Here is a 20,154-nt window from a genome sequence, read left to right as displayed (position 1 = left end):
GCGCATTCACAGATTATTGTTACATTCTAAGTTCTGATATTGTAAATTTAATGTACATCGAGACATCAATACTCTGACAATTAAATACCAGGGAAAAATTTCACACTCTTAATTACCAAAGGTGGAAAACTAGAAACACTAGCTAGGAAAAGTATCATTTCAAGGTTTGAATTAGAATTGTAGAAGAGAATAAAATTGATTGTTAATAATCATATATAGGGCTTCCCTGGTGGTGCAGTGGTTAGGAATCCGCCTGTCAGTGCGGGGGACATGGGTTCGAGCCCTGGTCCGGGAAGATCCCACATGCCGCGGAGCACCTAAACCTCTGCACCACTACTGAGCCTGCGCTCTAGAGCCCACAAGCCACAACTGCTGAGGCCCACGTGCCACAACTACTAAAGCCCGTGCGCCTAGAGCCCGTGCTCCACAACAAGAGAAGCCACGGCAACAAAAAGCCTGCACACCGCGACGAAGACCCAACACAGCCAAAAAAAATTAATTCATTTTTTTTAAAAAAACAAAGTTAAAAAGAATTTTTTTTAATTAATGATACATAAAATTTGAAAATAACATGAATTGACTGGATCAAAACTGTGTCTCAATTCAAGAACTTTCCAGGTAAAACAGAAGAAAGGTCATGCTTTCAATACTGAAGTACCACAAGTCTGTAGCTAGTTAATTTAAATTAAAAAAAAAACTTTATAAACATTTAAAGCATCATCAGTTCTTAAGGCTCTTCTGTCTTATGCACTTTCACAGCTCATTTTTCTGTTAGCTACTAGATGTTTTACTTCATTAGTTTTTTTTTTTTTTTTAAGGATACTGAGTTGGTATGGTGTGGGGTTTTTTAATATAAATTTATTTATTTTATTTATTTTTGGCTGTTCATTGCTGCGTGTGGGCTTTCTCTAGTTGTGGGAGAGCGGGGGCTACTCTTCGTTGCAGTGCGTGGGCTTCTCGTTGTAGTGGCTTCTCTCGTTGTGGAGCACGGGCTGTAGGCACGTGGACTTCCATAGTTGTAGCACATGGGCTCAGTAGTTGTGGCTCACGGGCTTAGTTGCTCCATGGCATGTGGGATCTTCCCAGACCAGGGCTCGAACAAGTGTCCCCTGCATTGGCAGGCGGATTCTCAACCACTGCGCCACCAAGGAAGCCCTTCATTGGTTTTTGAAGTTCTCAATTCAGGTCCAAATCTAAGTTAGGAATCAAAGAAGCATGTGAAAGGATCTGGAACAATTATAGAGCTTTGGCCAGCTTTCCTCTTTCAACAAAACGTATACATTACATGCACTGACGAAAATAGTTAAGTTACTAAAGTCATTGGCCTCTGCCACACCGGCTGAGATTTGCAAGTAGACATAATTTTATTAAATCTGGCAAGCGTTTACTGCTTGCTAAGTTAGCAATCACAGGGACTTAGTTTGCACTATGTATATCAAATCAACTCACGGCAAACATCTTCACACATGAAAACGGAGTATAACTTGGGAGTCAGATAACGAAGTAAGGGCTGTCTGTTCATATGACTCTAATCATCTTCATGCCAACTGCCACGCCCTTGAACTGGGAGGGACAGGAAAGCAGGAGCTGCTATCTCCTCCCCTTACTGATTTACGCACCGAGCTAATTACTCACCGGACCAGAATTAAAAACAAATAAAAAAAAAAACACTGGTGGAGACAGATCTGCAGCATTTGTTCCCACTGAGCGTAAAAGAAGAATGATCACAATTAGCACAATCCTTTGGATCTTCCAGTTGACGTAGGGTTGTTCTGTACAATTCTTTTCCTTTTTGCTATGGATTCAAAACTGTGATTTTTGTTGTTGTGGGGGGGTGGGTATTTTGAGGTCCATGGAAACAAATCAGGAATCAAAGGAAGTTCCTCTCTGCACTGGAGCTTTCTAGACGGGTCCCCGAGCTTGCAGTGTTCCAGATGCCATAATGAATATTCTATTAGATTGTGTACACGGAGAACTAGGCAGGGCTGTACCGAGTTAGCTCCCAACAGCTACTCAGCAGGACTGGACCCACGGAGGCATCTTTCCTTTTCCCACCGCCACACATTTCCTGTGTAACATTTCCAAGTTCTTCTGTTATTCTGATCATAACGTTACAAGAGCCAAAGACAGAGAGGCGGCTTTGCTTCTCCGACAGCGTGACCATCCACAGGTCTCCAATATGCCCCCACCAGGCCCAGCACTGAAATCTGCAGGGAGGGAAATGGGCCCCCTTGGAATTTATAAGAAAGAAATAGTCTTCAGTCCTTGAACTTAAATGAAGATCATCTGACAAATACGTGAATTGGTACAGTAATCTCACAGAGGCGTTCTACTTCACTCTTCTATTTGTTCAGCTCTACTGAAGGCAAATTTTGATGTTCTCTATCAATTACCTTAGATAATCCTCTTGGATTAGGTTGAAAAATATTAATGGTCTGAATATAAATTAGAGAACATATGGTATCTGTACACAAGGTCTCTCCCCATGTCTTTAATCATTGCTTAATGAGAATTTACCACTGAATGGAATAAGGACAAAAATGCTCATAGGTGATAGAAAACGATGTGTGAACATTAGGACTCTAGATGTAAAGAAATGTGTAAATTGGTCCCCTGATCACCAGTTGGAAATCCTGAGAGCAAAAGATCATTTGGGTGCAGGAAAAGAAACTTCTGACCTTTAAGCGTGTCATATTTCTTGTGCCATTACAACTTAATCACTCGTAGACTCGTCAGGAGGGATGTGAACATTTTAGCAAAGGTGCGGGTTACCCAAATCACAAGGAGTGTCATGCCCCTCAACTTCACAGAAATGAAAACACGCATGGCAACAACAGATGCACCTACTGAATGCTGCATTTCTTGTTTATACAACTGCATCCAGTCTGTTAAGGCAAATTATGAATTGTAAAACTATGTAACTACAATTCCTTTATAAAACTACCCATATGAATAATCTCACACAAATAACCATTTCGCCAGGTCACTGGCTCGAGTTTAAAATTTGGAGAAAACGTAGTTACTATGCTGATTAATTTTTGTTTGTTTTTTGTTTTTTTCTGCCCTGTCCATATACAAAAATAAGAGCGGAATAGTCTTCAAAGAGCATGTATTTTTCTCGAGTAGTTAGGGCCTAAAGGATGTCATTATGCATCCAAAGACGGGCTCAAAAAAGCAAAGAGGTGAAGGAAAATGCCCTTGGGTGCACTGCATTAAGGGGAAACTCCCCCGTATTTTAATTAACATTCTACACAATACTAATAAATTCTTATAAATCTCTGCTACATCCCATCTCTTACCCCAAAACTCAAATGTGTTTTCAGTGCCTCACCTAGGCAACACACGACGCTCACCTTTCTTGTGGCAAATCAAAATGAAATACTAACCATAGTAACTAACTGTTCTTGGATGCTCTTAAAAGATACTCTTATCTTCATTTTGTTTGGTGTAAACTGCAAGGTACTTCACAATAAAATAATTTGTGCAGCAACCATGGGATGATGAACACAAACGCATCAAATTCAGTAACATATACTAATACGTTAGAAATCCTATCAATAGGAAGCCTCAGGTATGGAGAAAACTCTGCATTTGGTGTCTGGTTCAATTCACCAGAACTGCACATGTGCCCAATCTCAGTACAGAGCCTTGGCAAAGAGCCAGGGCCTGGGGGCTCTCTCCTGGCTCCAGCCAACACACAGGCATGCAGCCTTCAGTGTGGACCCCTGAAATGAGCTCTCCACCATCATCACCACCATCCCCGCCACGCTCACCAGTGACGACCCGAGGAACCAGCCGTGGTAGGTCATCGCTAACAGCTGCTGACGGTCTCCCACCCCGTCACCTCTACCAGCTGCTTCCCTAGCTCACCCCACGTACTCCTCCCCAGGCCCTACAGCCAGGATTACTTCCATTTCACAAATGAGCAGACAGAAGCTCAGGGAGGTCGTAATTTATCCAAAACCACAAACAAGTAAGAGTGTGGGCCAATGTTTATCTAAGGGCTGCCCTGTATCTCAGGGTAGAATTAGAAGACGGCTAAGCCAATGGCTCTCAACTTGCTTCCCTACTAGGATAACCTGGGGACTTCCAGCACTCCGGAAATATCCAGGACTAGAGCAGAGGGGAAAAATGCACGCGGGTGCACAAACACACACACTTATATACCTGTATATATGTAAATCATATATATATATAAATCAAAAGGGCAGTTATACTCCACGAATACTGATAAGAATGGGCAACGCTGAGATATAGCTTGCACTACTGAACTCCGAGGATAAAGATATAATTTTTCAGGCATTCAGGTAGAAAAGGCAAGTTCATTATGATGGAGAAAATAAGGTTTCTCCCAGGTTAATTTGTCTCCATAAAATTTAATGTGTGACGGCAATACAGCAATGGCTATATAATACTAAAGAATATATATATATAAAATCAGCTAAGTTGTTATTCAAATAAACATGTGACAGAAATATTCTCAAAGACATAAAGACTCAGAGAATAAAACACTCATGAGCCTTTCTTGCAAAACTATGCAATGGTAAAATTCAGCTGTTCCACAAGTTCACAGAAATAAAGAGTAGATGGGCTAGCACAGCACCCCCTGAAAAAAATATAAAGTGTATACTTATACATTATGTGAGAAAAAAAGTGTGTGCAAACCCATTTGGACATCAGGTATAACAGTAGGCAGAGGCTGTCGTGAATAATCTCAAAGAAAATGGTATCTTTTAAAAGACATTGAGACATGATCTAATTTAGAAAGCCAAAAATAAAGAAATTAGCATAAAAGAATTACTAATCATTTTGTCATCCACATAAATATAAAACTAAAATTGAAAAAAGTAGGAGTTACAGTTTAAAAAGATAATATGATATAATAAAATTAAAAGAATATGTCTTAAAAAACCGGTAGGTTAGAAGGAATGGAGCAAGAAATCCTGAACTTAATTTTAGGATATCCGTATTCAGGGCTATGATGTACTGCATGCAGCAAAACGAGCAGAAGGGAAAGGCCTATGGGGAGAAGTCCAGAGGAAACCAGGTGCAAACTTTCCCAGTGGAGTCACACAGGATGCCTTAAATTCCTCCAGCCATGAGTTGTAACAACACGTGTGAAATGCTGTCAACCAGAGAAGTCCAGGGGAGACATGAAGCCCAGAGCTTTTATGGGGGGCTGGTCACATAGGCACCTCCTGCGTAGCATGTACCAAAACCCAGACTCCCAGAAGGAAACAGGTGTCAACAGTTTAGGAACAGTGCGATGGGTCTGTACTTTTCTTTTTGTGTGACATCCTTGTCTGGTTTTGGTATCAGGGTGATGGTGGCCTTGCAGAATGAGTTTGGGAGTGTTCCTCCCACTGCTATATTTTGGAAGAGTTTGAGAAGGATGGGTGTTAGCTCTTCTCTAAATGTTTGATGGAATCTGCCTGTGAAGCCATCTGGTCCTGGGCTTTTGTTTGTTGGAAGATTTTTAATCACAGTTTCCATTTCAGTGCTTGTGATTCACCTGTTTATATTTTCTATTTCTTCCTGGTTCAGTCTCGGGAGGTTGTGCTTTTCTAAGAATTTGTCCATTTCTTCCAGGTTGTCCATTTTATTGGCATAGAGCTGCCTGTAGTAATCTGTCATGATCCTTTGTATTTCTGCAGCATCAGTTGTTCCTTCTCCTTCTTCATTTCTAATTCTACTGATTTAAGTCTTCTCCCTTTTTTTCTTGACACAGACCAATATCACTGATGAACACAGATGCAAAAATCCTCAACAAAATACTAGTAAACAGAATCCAAGAACACATTAAAAGGATCATACACATACACATACACATAATCAAGTGGGGTTTATCCCAGGAATGCAAGGCTTCTTCAATATATGCAAATCAACCAATGTGATAAACCATATGAACAAATTGAAGGAGAAAAACCATATGATCATCTCAATAGATGCAAAGAAAGCTTTTGACAGAATTCAACACCCATTTATGATAAAAACCCTGCAGAAAGTAGGCATAGAGGGAACTTTCCTCAACATAATAAAGGCCATATATGACAAACCGACAGCCAACATCATCCTCAATGGTGAAAAACTGAAACCATTTCCACTAAAATCAGGAACAAGACAAGGTCGCCCACTCTCACCACTCTTATTCAACATAGTTTTGGAAGTTTTAGCCACAGCAATCAGAGAAGAAAAGGAAATAAAAGGAATCCAAATCAGAAAAGAAGAAGTAAAACTGTCACCGTTTGCAGATGACATGATGCTATACACAGGGAATCCTAAAGATGCCACCAGAAAACTACTAGAGCAATCAATGAATTTGGTACAGTAGCAGGATACAAAATTAATGCACAGAAATCTCTGGCATTACTATACACTAATGATGAAAAATCTGAAAGAGAAATTAAGGAAACACTCCCATTTACCACTACAAAAAAAAAGAATAAAATACCTAGGAATAAACCTACCTACGGAGACAAAAGACCTGTATGCAGAAAACTATAAGACACTGATGAAAGAAATTAAACATGATACAAACAGATGGAGAGATATACCATGTTCTTGGATCAGACGAATCAACATTGTGAAAATGGCTATACTACCCAATGCAATCTACAGATTCAATGCAATCTCTAGCAAATGGCACTTTTCACAGAACTAGAACAAAAAATTTCACAATTTGTATGGAAACACAAAAGACCTCGAATAGCCAAAGGAATCTTGAGAAAGAAAAACAGAGCTGGAGGAATCAGGCTCCCGGACTTCAGACTATACTACAAAGCTACAGTAATCAAGACAGTATAGTACTGGCACAAAAACAGAAGTATACATCAATGCAACAGGATAGAAAGCCAAGAGATAAACCCACACACTTATGGTCACCTTATCTTTGATAAAGGAGGCAAGATTATACAATGGACAAAAGACAGCCTCTTCAATAAGTGGTGCTGGGAAAACTGGACAGCTACATGTAAAAGAATGAAATTAGAACACTCCCTAACACCATACACAAAAATAAACTCAAAATGGATTAAAGACCTAAATGTAAGGCCAGACACTATACCACTCTTAGAGGGAAACATAGGCAGAACACTCTATGACATAAATCACAGCAAGATCCTTTTTGACCCACCTCCTAGAGTAATGGAAATAAAAACAAAAATAAACAAATGGGACCTAATGAAACTTCAAAGCTTTTGCACAGCAAAGGAAACCATAAACGAGACGAAAAGACAACCCTCAGAATGGGAGAAAATATTTGCAAATGAAGCAACTGACAAAGGATTAATCTCCAAAATATACAGGCAGCTCATGCAGCTCAATATCAAAAAAAAGAAAACAACCCAATCCAAAAATGGGCAGAAAGCACCTAAGTAAACATTTCTCCAAAGCAGACATACAGATTGACAACAAACACATGAAAGGATGCTCAACATCATTAAACATTAGAGAAATGCAAATCAAAACTACAATGAGGTGTCACCTCACACCGGTCAGAATGGCCATCATCAAAAAATCTACAGACCAGAAATGCTGGAGAGGGTGTGGAGAAAAGGGAACCCTCTTGCACTGTTTGTGGGAATGTAAATTGATACAGCCACTATGGAGAACAGTATGGAGGTTCCTTAAAAAACTACAAATAGAACTACCATATGACCCAGCAATCCCACTACTGGGCATATACCCTGAGAAAACCATAATTCAGAAAGAGTCATGTACCAAAATGTTCATTGCAGCACTATTTACAATAGCCAGGACATGGAAGCAACCTAAGTGTCCATCGACAGATGAATGGATAAAGAAGATGTGGCACATATATACAATGGAATATTACTCAGCCATAAAAAGAAACGAAACTGAGGTATTTGTAGTGAGGTGGATGGACCTAGAGACTGTCATACAGAGTGAAATAAGTCAGAAAGAGAAAAACAAATACTGTATGCTAACACATATATATGGAATATAAAAAAAAATGGTTCTGAAGAACCTAGGGGCAGGACAGGAATAAAGATGCAGACGTAGAGAATGGACTTGAGGATATGGGGAGGGGGAAGGGTAAGCTGTGACAAAGTGGCATGGACACATATACACTACCAAATGTAAAATGGACAGCTAGTGGGAAGCAGCCGCATAGCACAGGGAGATCAGCTCGGTGCTTTGTGACCACCTAGAGGGGTGGGAGAGGGAGGGTGGGAGGGAGGGAGACACAAGAGGGAGGGGATATGGAGATATATATATATATGTATAGCTGATTCACTTTGTTATACAGCAGAAACTAACACACCATTGTAAAGCAACTATATTCCGATAAAGATGTTAAAAGATAAATAAATAAAATACAGGGAAGAGAAAAAAATAGTTTAGAACAGTGAGCCCCCTCCTCTCAGTTAGGGATTGGTGGGAAAATCTCCCCCAGCCCAAGTTTCCAGAAGCCAGCCAAGGGCCAACCTTTTAGGCAGGAATTTCTAAGGAGAGGTTTGCTATGATAACTCCTCTGCACAGGTAACCATGGCTATTTCTAGATGGTAGACTTTGGAGTAAAGGTTAAGTTTTAGTCTCCTGTGCAGCTTGTTATATCAATGTTTCAATGGGCATATATAATTTCTATAAAAAATAAAGACATTATACTGTTTAAAAAAACAACCCAAACTACCAGATGTATCTTTCAAGGAAGGCATCTAAATGCTAAGTATGCATGAAATAGGAAAAAGCATCCTCAGTTCAAATGTTTCTAATTTATGCTTGGAAATGAAATTATAATTTGCTTGGAAACTCAGTTACACATCCTAATTTATTAAATGTGATTACAGTTAATTTGGTTCCCAGGCAAACTGTAGACCTTGGCCATGAATACTGTAAAATTAGGAGAAAATCAGAAACATGTATTCGAAAATAGTCACTTTCCTATGAGTACACGTCCCTTTTGCTAAATTAGAGTCATCTTTACATACGTTTATCTCGGCTTCCTCCTCCTTGGCTTTTCTATTTATTTTGAAGGCAAATGTGACACACGGTATGAGGTTATCAGAGGTCAAATTCTCCACTGGGAGCGTCACTCCAGAATCATGCTGGAAGATCTCTGGAAGATCGCCAGGCACAAAAATAATTCCAAAACTTCAGAATTTTCTAGAGAATCAGGGACAGTTAGGACACTTGGTAGACCACCATTTCCCTCTCTCCCCCTCGTCCTGCGTTTTGTTACTAGGAGCTACCAGGCATGTCTGTGAAGCCCCGCGAAGCCTTTATATACTGACTCAGAAGCCAAACTGGCATTCCAGGTACTAGGAAGCTACTGATGAACAGAAGAAGAGCAGGACAGTTACGCCGCACCATGCTTCCAGTTTATGTCTCTACTAACAAACAGGTGACATCGTTAAGCAGTTTCCTTTGTATTCAAACAGAGGTAGACACAGGAGGTAACGCAGGTACACACACGTGAGGTCAAAAGAGGATGAGACAAGGAGAAAGCTTTTAAGATAGGCCGTCAACACTTAGCATGAGTTGACTGGGTAAGCGTGGTGTGGAAGGGCAGAGGGCTATTCTAGAAGGAAAGAATGACAAACACGAGGGCAGAAGCAAATACAGGGTACTCCATTCACGGCACGGCAAATACATCACGCTGTGGTGACAACATCAGTGCCGCAAGTCTTGGTTTCTCCAAATGTACAAGGGGAATAACGATAATACTTCCTGTGTACTATTACCCTAAGCATTGACGTATATTGAACACTTGGCACAGGTTCTGCCACATAATCATGCTGAAATTAGTGCTAGCCCCGAAAAGAAGTATTACAGTTTTAAAACATCATTCTAGAAATTCTACAAAAACGAAAAAAAATGAGAAACACAAGAGGTTAATTACAGATTACCTAAAATACTCGTATGAAAAATTTCTTTTGAGGAGGAATAAATTGTCAAGTTGTTAAATGTACATATTTACTCTGATTTTTTCTAACGTTTCCATCTCAGAGAATTTTGCAAATCCTGTCCCATCCAAGTTACAAGCAAAATCATACTTCAGAAAAGAGATACACTTTCACAGTGCTAGAAATTATAAAAGGTCTGTACCCCCAATTCCAACGTCATCGGGGGGGGGCATTCCCCGCACAAACACCAAGCAATTCTCAGACCCTCGCGGGGTGTTTACACAACTCAACTCAATCGTGACACTATCTTCCTGGAGACGGCATCAGACCCCACAGGTCGCGGGCTCAGTCCTACAGGACGACATCCCCTACTGCCTCTGCACAGGCCAGTTCCAAGTTCAGGCTGTCGCCTGTGCTTCTGACCAAAGGGCTACAGATTGGAGGTTCCGACAAACCCCATTCAGGTTCAATTAGTTTGCCAGAGTGCCTCAGAGAAATCAGAGAAACATCTCACCTACTGTATTACCAGTTTCTTACAAAAGGACGTAAGGCGGGAACGGCCAAACGGAAGCCGTGCACAGGGCACGGTACGGGGAAAGGACACCAGATACTCTTCCCAAATCTCCGCACGTTCACCAACCAGGAAGCTCTCTGAACCCGGTCCTCCGGGGGTTTGATGGAGGCCTCATTACTCGGGCATGACTGATCAGCTCATGGGCCGCTGAGGACAGAAGTCAATCTCCGGCTCTTCCCCCCTTCCCTTAAGTCAGAGGGTGGGAGGAAAGTTCCAACCCCTAACTACAGGGTTGCTCCCCTGGCAACCAGCCCCCTGTGAGCAGGGGCTTTGCCAAGGTCACCTCATTAAAGTAACAAAAGACACCTGGTGAGAGCTCTCACCACTTAGGACATTCCCGAGGACCTCTGTGCCAAGAAGGGGGTCGAAGACCAAATGCATATATTTCTTCTTATAAATCGCAGGACCCCAGAAATCTTCCTTGAAATTTCTCTTCCTTTGTTTATACGCTACTATATGGATAGCACACTTTTAGACTGATGGTACCATCGCAAAGTGAACTAGAAATGAATGTGAATAGAATGTTATTTCCTCATTATAATGTACAAGGGAAAGTACAAATACCATAGGTTAGCAAAAGGGTTCTCGGCAGAAGTGACTTTTGCCCCACAGAGAGTATGATAAGGCAAGGCCTGGAGACATCTTTTGGTCCTTACAACTGGGAGGGGAGTGCTCCTGGCATCTAGTGAGTGGGCAGAGCTCAGGGATGCCTCTACAGACCCCACAGTGCACAGGACAGCCTCATGGCAAAGAAGTATTGAACCAAAAATGTCAAGAGTGTCGGACTTCAAAGACTCTGGATGAGAGCAATATACTGATTCATTAGCCAGAAAAGCACAAATGTGAAAGGGAGATAAGCTTCCATCACTCTCTGGAGAAGTCCAGAATCCTCTGTAGGAGACAGACATTGAAACAACAAAACCACGATGTCATAAGCACTGTCACAGACATGTACAAACCCCGCGAGAACAACGGGTAGCGCATATTCAAAACACGTCTCGACAGTGTCCAGCAGTGTGTCATATGACAGGGACAAGGAGAAGGCAGTCACGGCTCTGCTGCCACTCTGCCCGCCTTTCAGGAGCGCTAAAACGTAAATAACCGTATCAGTTACTAAACACAGGAGAGACACGAGCTCACGTGAAGTTGTCAAAGGAGGCGCTCAGAAGATGTGACAGCTGTCTTAAATGAAGAAAGGCAGGAGTGCAGAGGACCGTCTGAATGTCAGTGTCTTTTCAGCCATAAAGAACCAACTGTGCAAAACCAGAGTCGTCAGGGCACAGGCTGGAGAGCCTCAATTCATTTGGTTTATTTGCCCAAAACCCTCTACGTATGCCTGTTGAGGAACGCGGGGACTGACCTTCTGGAAACAACCATAAAACTGGACAGAATACATGGAACAGCAGACAACGGCCGACAGCTAGCACGGCGCTGTACGCCCTGAGAGAGCACACAAATGAGGTGAGCCCGGAGACGGCTGACGATGCATGGCTGCGGGTAGGTTCAAGTCCACAGCGCGAGGAGGGGTGACCCAAAGGTCGTCCTGCAGCTTTTCTGAGTCGAGGAGAAAGAGATCAAAGTTTGAGGAGGCTGAAACGAGTAGGTCTTGTGGGCAGAAAACCAGGAAGGATGGAACTAGGCAAAGAGAAACCCAGAGAGCTGTGAGGGACCCCTCAAGTTTTGGGCTGAATACTGCTTTCTTTTAACATTCTTTTTTTTTTTTTTTTTCATTTTCTTTTCCATTATGGTTTATCCCAGGACGCTGAACAGAGTTCCCTGTGCTCTACAGTAGGACCTTGTTGTTTATCCATCCTACATGTAAGAGCTCACATCTGCTAACCCCAAACTCCCACTCCACCCCTCTCCCAACCCCCTCCCCCTTGGCAGCCACAAGTCTGTTCTCCATGCCCATTAAGTCTGTTTCTTGAACATGCATGAGGTGAAAGCACACGAGACCGTGGAAGGAACAGACAGAAAGCACTAGAGCAAGCAATTCCTGGAGTTCTAAGCAGGCTACTACCTCACATTCTAACCGTCAGAGCAGAAAGGATACACAATACACAGGGCATCGGATAGAGTCCTCAGAAAAATATCACTATAGTAATGGGGACAAATTAGCCCTAGACTAAAGTCTGCTCTGAATCTGCCCTCAGAAAGTTTAAACGCAAGTCTCTACAAAAGCAAACTGATCTCAAGTAACTACATGCCAGAACGATCGAATGCTTTTTACAAAATACAGCAAAATTCAGAACACGAAAATCTGACATCCAATCAGATATCATCAGGCATGCTGGACTTCCCTGGTGGCTCCGTGGTTAAGAATCCGCCTGCCAAGGCAGGGGACATGGATTCGAGCCCTGGTCCGGGAAGATCCCACATGCCGCGGAGCAACTAAGCCCATGCACCACGACCACTGAAACCGCGTGCCACAATTACTGAAGCCCACATGGCGAGAGCCCGTGGTCCGCAATAAGAGAAGCCACGGCAATGAGAAGCCCGCGCACAGCAACGAAGAGTAGCCCCTGCTCGCCGCAACTACAGAAAGCTTGTGCGCAGCAATGAAGACCCAAGGCAGCCAAAAATTAATTATTTTTTAAAAAGTACTTAAAAAAAAATCATCAGGCATGCAGAGAAGCAGGAAACTATGACGCACAACCAAAAGGGAAATAGAGAATCTAAAGAAACAGAGCCAGAAACAACACAGGTGATGTGATTAGCAGGAAAGGACAGTTATCGATAAAAGGTCATTATAAATATGCCCAGGAATGTAGAAGAAAACATGGACACAGAGAGGAGAGGAACAGAAGATGCAGGAAAGACCTGCACGGAACTTCCAGAAGTAAAAATGAAGGAACAGAAACATGACGAGAGGATTGAAAAAGTGTCAGACACTGTAGAAGAAAAGACCACTTGTTGGGAACCTGAAGACACAATGACAGAAACGATCAAAATGAAGCAGACATTGGGGGAAAAATGCGCAAAAAACATGATCAGAGACTGACTGACCCAGGAGACCATATAAAGTCTGTCATGTATATTTAGGGCCCCAGAAGACAGGACACAGAGGATGGGGCAGAAAAAAAATTGGCCCATGTGTTTAAAATTTGATTAAAATTATAAGCCCACAATTAGAAGAAACTTAGTGACCCCCAACAGAAGACACATAAAGGCCACCCCATCAAGGTAGCCATAATCATATTAAAACTGGACACAGAAAGAAACACTTAAAAGCAGACAGAGATATAAACAGATTCTTTATAAACAGCTGGAAAAAAAAGAATGTCGGAGATTTTTCAGAAAATATACAAGACCAAAGAAAATGAAAAGATTTTTAAACAACTCATTTTTTAAAAATTGCTAACTGGAAATTCTGTACCCAGTGAAATACCTTCCGTCTGGGGACAGAGACAAACCGACAATTATAATTCTGCGTTTTGAATGATAAAAGTGTGAGGGTTTGATTTCTTTATTTATGTGTGTATGTATGTATGGCTGCGTTGGGTCTTCGTTGCTGCGTGCGGGCTCTCTCTAGTTGCAGCGAGCGGGGGCTACTCTCCGTTGCGGTGCGTGGGCTTCTCACTGCCATGGCTTCTCTTGTTGCGGAGCATGGGCTCCAGGCACGTGGACTCAGTAGTTGTGGCACATGGACTCAGTAGCTGTGGCTCGTGGGCTTAGTTGCTCCACGGCATGTGGGATCTGCCTAAGCACTGCACCACCAGGGAAGCCCTTCCACTTTTAAAAAACCATTTTCATCTGTTTATTTTCCATCATGATCAGCCCTTGCACATTTTCTCTCTATAGAACAGCACAGAAGAAATCACAAGACTTCATCAGTAGGCACCTCAAAGTGAAAGCTTATAGGGAACCCCAGTATCAAAGAAGGGGAATCCACACACTTACTAGTCCTTCACCCAGCAGCATCTGCACTGCTGGGGAAACGGAGACTCTCGTGCCGAGAGCCCATGCCCGTTAAGACAGAATCTGCACTTCAGCAAGATTCCAGGTGATGTGTGTGAAGGACCAAGCCTGGGAAGCGCTGCTCTGGCCCCGGGGAGCTGCAGCTGGCATCTGCAGAAGCTGAGTCTCTCCATCGCTGCACTGAAACTTGATTCAAGCCTAGTTTCTGACTCCAGAAATCTGGGCTATTCTCCCAACGAATCTCTCACTTTACACTCCCGATGACGGTCATTTCCCCTCGGCTTATAAACGTATTCAAAGTCTTCTCAAGGTAAAGACACAAAAACCATTTCCCCAAAATCAAAGCCCCTGACCCAGCCACTTGTCTCTCCTCTTTCCCACCCAGGTGGTCTTAGGAAGGAACTTCAACTTGTGGACAGAGCTGTGTGCATCTGTTGTACATTTCCTCCTGTACATTTACTATTCGAGTGGGACCTTTTAAGGCTGTCTTCTACTGACCCGTCGTAGAATTCCAAAGTGGCGACCTGGCCCTCCGCCATCATAATAAAAAGAGCTACTATTTATCCAATGTCTGTTATGTTCAGACACTGTTTAAGTGCTTTACATGCATCTTTGATTTTTTTACTTAAATTAGATGCTTTTGTAATTTCTATGATATTCCCCTAACTCCTTGTGTAGCTACCTGGCTAGTCCCTCTTTTGAGACAGGATAGGTCTTTAAATCATTCAAAATAGCCTCCGGTCTCAGCCTCTTATAAATTTTCAAAACTCATCAATTCTCCTCAATAGAGTCTCATGGTATACTCCCCAGCAACACATAAAAATTCAATGAAAATTGAGCCTCACTGTTTAAAAAAATGAGAAGAAAAAAAAGGCTGCATTCCATGGAGAACACGTTCCACCCAATGAATAAGTTACTGAACGACCATAAAACGTCATTCAATATTCTTGATATGCTCATTTTCCAGGACTGTGAAATTTGATTTAATGAGGACAGCTTCCTTTATGAGATGATGGTAAAGGGAATCTCATAACGATTATAAAAATCTTCAGCATTCCTTGAAACGTTTCGATCCCATTACTCCCACCCTCACTAAGTGGAAAAGAAAACTTGGACCAAATCTGCACCTTGACCAAGGACCACAACCCAGACTATATCATTAATACTTTTCTTTACTATAAAAATATAAAAGGTAAATGTTTATCATTTGTAAAAAATAAAAGTTTACTCATTACAGTGATAAAAGCTAACGCTTTCGGGAAAATGTGCTACGTGCTGGTCACCCCAGGCTCCATCACTCTCAGCAAACCAGCCCATTTCACGGAGAAAAGTGAAGCATTGAGAGGGACACTTCCACGAATCCCCTTTCACACCCGCCTATACACCGGAAGCCGGCCCGTGTGTTCTCATTTGCTACCTCGTCCTGCGACAAGGAGGCACGGTCCTTTACTGCCACGTCAAACCTTCCTCACATGGTGCAGTGGACGCCACTGCTGTTTCAGGTCACGTGCTTCTGCTGGTCTCCTCTCTCCTCCAGCATCACACACCCTCTCTCTTCAGGACAGTTCCCATCTGCTTAGACTACGGGATGATTTCTTCACCCCAAATGTGATGTAATGTGGGGTTACCCTGCTCAGCCCTTCACCCACAACCTTCCACAGCGATCCGTGCTCTCTGAAATGTTCTCATACCCCCTCCTCTCTCCGTCTCTCCCTACCACTCCTCTGGAACACATCAATCAGGCTTTCTCTGCAGCCACCCGCTAACTCTGCTCCTGTTAAGGTCGACCGTGACCTGTGCATCACGGTATCCAGTGACCAATTTTCAGACCTCCACCGTCCTGCAGATGCAACTGATCACCTCTTCCTTCTTGAGAAGCTGTTGCCATGTGTCCTTTAGAACTCCACCCTCGCGTGGACCTTCTCCCATCTTAACAGCCCCCGCTTAGTCCACCAGCAGGACTGATTTAGGACATAACCCATGAAGCTCTTGTCCCTCTACCACTTCATCCAGCTTCATGATTTTAAATACCATCTATCCACCATGACATTTGTATGTCCAGCCTGACCTCTCAACTCCAGACTCATGTATCTATGTACCCATGACACATCTCGAGAGGAGGTCTAATTTACGTCTCAGACACAGCATGCTCGACACCAAGCCTCTGGTCATCCTTTCTCCACCCCCTCCCCCGCCCACAAAACCTGTGCCTCTCACATACCCCACTTGTCAGTATCCGCTCAAGGTCATGCCAGCTCCCTCCCCCAGCTGTTCATGACAAAGACCCCGCCATCACCATCAACGCTTCATTCCCCCGATTCGTCTCATGCAACGTGTCATCAGATTCTGTCGGCTCTGCCTTCAGAATATGTGCTGCCCACTTCTGCCCACCTCCACCACTGCCACCCTGGACTAACCCACCAACATCTCTCTTCTGCTCAAGCACTCATCCTGTACAAGTAAGAAGAACCTGTGCTTCTTACCCACCAGTCATACACCTCAAGAGCCATCCTGGTGCCGCCCCCCTCAAATATGAACAACTCCCCTAAAGGGAGGACTCAGGAGCCGTACTATAACTTTCTCAGGGAAGATATTCCAACAGAGCAAACCTTTTTAATAAAAACTGAGTCCCTCTTGTACACTGGACCTTAATTTAATGGACTCTGAACGATTCACTAGTTGACTCTTCAAAAGACTAGAGGTGACTGTATCATGAACCCCATGGTGTGGCACCCAAAGCCAGCTTTATTCTATTACGTTCTGGTATATCCCCACCCCCCAGGAAAGAAAAGACATGACTACGTTCAAAAAACAGCACCAAGGTCCATCTCCACTTGTCCCTTGACAAGGATACTGTCATCAGGTCAGCTGTCGTTCTGGGACACTGAAGCAAAAGATTGTATTAAATTCTACGTGCTTGTCCTTCCCCCGGCATGCAAACGTCGGGGCAGGTTACATCCTTTTCCTGTTTAGCTCTCATCAGCTTCTTTCAGTACCTTTAACTCTGGCAGAGACATTCCCAGACAGGTGGCGGCTCTGCCCGAGCTCCTGAAGCGATGCGTTCACTTAATACCTGAGATTTGAAGACGTGACACTGGGTTGTGGAGCGGCGGAGGCAGGACAAGTTTTGACAGCAAGAAGAGCAGTGTGATACATCTGACGCCTTCGTTTCGAGGTGTCTTTCCAGTCACGTTGGAACATCCCACGGCCAAAGAGACCCTGTAGTAAGTAGTAAGGAGCCGTGTTCTTCCTTCAACTCCTTGAAGTACCTTTAACTAACTATGATTCTGCCTCATCAAAGCTTCCTTCTCATTTGAGAGTAAGCCTGTTCACACACAAATGGTTGGACCAACAATTTTACAAAAGAGATAGGCTCATTCATGGAGCAGGGGTAGACAGAGGTGTCTGGGATGGAGGACAGTGGGAAAGAAACGTTAACTAGAAGGCACACCCGCTCGATTTTAGATCTTACTCCTCTGCCTCTGAACCATGTCGTCTTGGGCCAATAAAACATTTTCTCCTTGTGTGCTGATTTCACTGCCCATAAAGTTCGCCTAGTAAAATTCAGACCTAACTTCTAAGAATTGCTATGAAATCAAATGGAGTCATATGGGAAAATATTTTGAAAAGCAAAAAGCACAAAGAAGTGGATCAATAATGCCATCTGTGGCAGAGTGAAAACCTCTTTTTTATTCCTAATTTCACCCTGACCAGGACTGGATCGATGAGAATCCAGGCTGATCGAATGACAAGCTCAGTATCAACAATGGATGCTTCCCTCACTGACTGACCCCTGACGCACGTGAGGTCTCAGCTTTCCATGACCCTTAGTGCACATTTCATACGGCCAAGGTTGACATCTCAGCTGACATCCTACTAGGGTGGGGATATTATGAAGTCAAACACATCAGAATTAAAGATGGGAGGTGTTTCATCAGCAAGAAGGCCATTCCTAAACGAAGATGTATCAGGTGTCATCAAAACTAAGACAACAGGGGCCTTCTCTGATGGCACAGTGGTTAAGAATCCGCCTGCCAGTGCAGGGGACACAGGTTCGAGCCCTGGTCCGGGAAGATTCCACCTGCCGCGGAGCAACTAAGCCCGTGCGCCACAACTACTGAGCCTGTGCTCTAGAGCTCGTGAGCCACAACTACTGAGCCTACGTTCTAGAGCCTGTGAGCCACAATTACTGAAGCCCGCGCGCCTAGAGCCTGTGCTCCACAACAAGAGAAGCCACCGCAATGAGAAGCCCGCGCACCGCAACAAACAGTAGCCCCCACTCGCTGCAACTAGAGAAAGCCCACGCACAGCAACGAAGACCCAACACAGACAAAAATAAATAAATAAATTTATCTTTTAAAAAAAGAACGAAACTAAGACAACAACAGCTGTAACACACGTGACTATTTTATATACCGTTAACAAGGAGAAAGGACATGTTCGTTTATAATTCAAGATTACATCAGTTGTAAGAAAAACACATTTAAACATGGGAAAACATGCATTTTATGATTAGTACGAAAAACTGTAATAGTTTATCATGTTTCTTAAGGTTTTATAAAAGTAAGAGGAAGGGGCTAATGGCTAGTTAATAAACTAAAGCAATGAAGCGCAATCTATCTATGTCTCTATCACGGAAAATAACACGTTTCGTAAAAGGCCACATGAGAAATCATCCCTTGTGAATCAGAGAAATCATCCCTTATGATTCAGATCTAGGCTTGAGAGACACCCATAACCTTGGGCTGTCATTTATCCCAAACATGAAAAGGTGAACAGAGTGTCCTGATACTCTGTGTACCAGAACTGCCTCTTTTTTCTGTAAGCTACATCAGGATCCCAGAGGGTTCTTGAGACAAGATGTTTATCTTAATTTGCCCCCAAAGATTCATACTGGAGACTTTCCCAATGAATGCTGATGGTGACTTTTGTCAGAGTTCATACGTTATCCGAAGGCAGAAAACATATTCTGGAGTGAACCCCTATGACGAGTTAATAAATGTGAAAAATTAAAAGAAAAAGATTCCTGTTCTAATATACTTAACTATGTCATTAAAAAAAATAACACTGTTAACTCTGCCATCAGCCTGAAAAAGTAGCAAAAGTAGAACTGTATAGATAGTCATATGAGAAGTTAAAGAGATCAATACATGAGGAGGCCATGAATGGATTCTAGGTATGTTATGATTAACATGCCCCTGAAAATCTTTTCCACATAGCAGAACTTCATGACTAAAATTACCTAGAAAATACTTTCTGTCTAGAAATTGGTGCTGGTAATACAGACTAAGGAATCATGACAGTCTGAATGGTTAGGTAGGTTGTGTGATATCATTATGACTGTGGTTCTTCTTAGAGCAGGAGTTGGAACACGCTTTCTGTAAAGGGCCAGACTTCCTGTAAAGTTTCCACTTTGTGGACCATATGATATATCACAACTACCCAACTCTGCTGTTGTAACACAAAAGCAGCCGTACATGATATATAAAAAAAAAACTGGTTTGGCCAAGTTCCAATAAAACTTTACTTACAAAAACAAGAGGCAGACCAGGTTTGCTGTGTGGGGTGTTGTTTGCAAGCTCATGCCTTAGAAGATAAAGCTCAGACCATCTTGCAAATATACACATGGGGCCAAAGATATCTAACAGTCTAGTTGTTTCTGTTGGAGCAGAATAAAACCTGGAGTCCTTCTGGGTCCGAACTCTTACCAAGGGAAAGCTTAGGTTCCTGACAATGTGAAACTTGTATGCATTCTTAATACATAATGTGGTAACCAGGGGCATGGACGGGTCTGTC

The 20,154-nt window shown here is 42.9% G+C and overlaps 1 protein-coding gene across 1 annotated transcript in view; it reads right to left on the bottom strand.

The window, feature by feature from the left end:
- LOC137216944 (anosmin-1-like) overlaps window positions 1-20,154 on the bottom strand; it is a 190,082-nt gene that overhangs the window by 55,870 nt on the left and 114,058 nt on the right. The window lies entirely within an intron of this gene.

This window comes from Pseudorca crassidens, chromosome X (assembly GCF_039906515.1).
Source record: "Pseudorca crassidens isolate mPseCra1 chromosome X, mPseCra1.hap1, whole genome shotgun sequence".
Lineage (NCBI taxonomy): Eukaryota > Metazoa > Chordata > Mammalia > Artiodactyla > Delphinidae > Pseudorca > Pseudorca crassidens.
The sequence above is the reverse complement of the archived record's forward strand: the minus strand, read 5'-3'. Positions and strand labels throughout refer to the sequence as shown.